Here is a 1,906-nt window from a genome sequence, read left to right as displayed (position 1 = left end):
GGCATTTCTGAGCGCTGTAGATTAATGCAAGTCTGTAGATTGTGAGGTCCCTGCCGTCGCGTCCTCCCCATCCCGGTGGGACCCCCCCGGGGGTCGGGGCCCTGGGGCTTCGTTAGTGCCACACCGGGACAGGACGGGGCAGGGGACTTGGCGACGAGTGGGACGCGGGGCGTTGTTTGTGCCTCTAAGAGTGATGAGACCTCGGGATGCTTTCTGCGCTCTCCACACGCTTTCTGCTGCAGGTCGACTGTGCGTGCGGTAGTAAATCCTCCATTCAAAACAAAACACTTGCATCCTCACTGTCCTGACCTAGCACTTTAAAGTATATGCGTGTGTTTGCATCTCATGGGGTTCCGAGGACATCCCACCCCGTATATGGACCGTACCCTTCCTTTCCTCAGACTCCACCTGAATTATTTGTCTAGTTTTTGTTTGTGTTTTTTTTTTTCAAGCCAGGCCTACCTTACTCCTTTAAGTTGGGGTGCCTGTTAGAACAGGCGTGGGTATGGGTCCCAGGACTCATGCTGCTGTCAGTCCCAGAGCATTTTCATGTCTTTTTGGCCTTAGCAAAGGCCTTGAACATAGCACATTTGAATTTTCCGGAAGTCTACAATCTGTCAATGGTTCTAGACTTTCATCAACGCTGCTTTCTCTATAGGTACATTTTTTGTGGGGACTTTCTGTTCTAGCTCCCATACTTAGGCGATTCTGCCCCACACCCTGAAACTTCTCTGCCCATTAAGGTGCCCATATACAACTGGAGGTAGTCAGTTTTCTTGGGACCATCAATCAATAAACTAGTAAAATAATCTCTCCTCTTGAGCAAAATATCTCAGATGATATGAACTCCAAATTTCCTGGGATGCTGAGAGATACTTTGCCCGTGCAGAGTACTGAAGCGACCTGCATGGAGAGAGGAAGTTAAAAGGCCGGGAAAATGCTCCCCAATCTCCACACAAAATGGTGTCGTGAAGGGTTCGCGGAGTGGGGTGTTGGAAGACTAGGGAGTTTAGGTTTTAGTTATAACTTCATTGTGCCTCTGTGCCACCTTGCAGAACTCAGCCTCTCCCTGCCTCAGCTTCCTCATCCTCCAAAGGAAGGACGGATGGTTTCTAAGCCCCTTGGAACACTCACATTCTAGGACGCCGAAGGACACAATCGTGTTCAGGTATGAAATTACTAATATGAGCACCCAGTGTCTCATGGGAATCAGATGACCAGATTTAGAATAATTTAGCTCCTGCCTATTATTTTGTGCATTTTACAAAAAACAAAGTATATTAGGGCCAGGTGAGAAAAAGAATGAATTCAATTATACCATTAAAACTATATGCTTCATTTATATGACAGCAGACATAATTACAGTCGGATGATGTTTTAGGCCCTTCCCAACACCATATTCTTTTATGTGAATTAATGAATTATGGGTAGCAAAATGTACTAGGACCATTTTCTCTAATTCTGCCCCCATTCTGGCTTGGGCGGAGGAAGTTTTCTGCTGAAAGACACTTCAGTGAGTGGTATTTGTGGGGCAGGCTAAGGTCTGCTTCCGATGGAACCGCCTCAGAGAGTCAGAATCTGCCTCATTCTCCTGTCTCCAGGTTGGTGAAGGCAGAAAATGTAAAACTGGCAGAAACACATTTAGAGCCAAAACATTTGCTTCACATAGACACTATCAAAGTGTGATCACAACTAAAAGTTAACCAGTATTTTCCCGGTTCCAAAAGCACATCTGTCTCCCTTTCCATAAAATGTTTGGTATCTCTAATTTAATTTTGTATCAAAGTTCCTTCTTCTGCAACTTAGAAAGAGATACTTTTCTTTCTTTCACTGCTACTTTCCTAACGCTTCCAGCTATTCACATAGCTTTAAATCAAAACTCTTTTTTTCTTATTTCTTATCCTTT

The 1,906-nt window shown here is 44.9% G+C and overlaps 1 long non-coding RNA gene across 2 annotated transcripts in view; it reads left to right on the top strand.

Annotated features, from left to right (window-relative positions):
• The first annotated feature begins 142 nt into the window (after window positions 1-142).
• Window positions 143-1,906, top strand: part of LOC111826549 — a 3,536-nt gene continuing 1,772 nt past the window's right edge. The window contains exons 1-2 of one of the 2 annotated variants that reach the window (XR_002829899.1): window positions 143-249; window positions 1,056-1,168. This is a non-coding gene — a long non-coding RNA (uncharacterized LOC111826549). Of the gene's footprint in view, window positions 659-1,055; window positions 1,169-1,906 lie in introns of both variants that reach the window. The other variant, XR_002829898.1, reaches the window with a different exon arrangement.

The sequence above is a fragment of the Myotis lucifugus genome, unplaced genomic scaffold (assembly GCF_000147115.1).
Source record: "Myotis lucifugus unplaced genomic scaffold, Myoluc2.0 scaffold_89, whole genome shotgun sequence".
Lineage (NCBI taxonomy): Eukaryota > Metazoa > Chordata > Mammalia > Chiroptera > Vespertilionidae > Myotis > Myotis lucifugus.
Note: the sequence above shows the minus strand (reverse complement) of the source record. Positions and strands in the feature narration are given on the sequence as shown.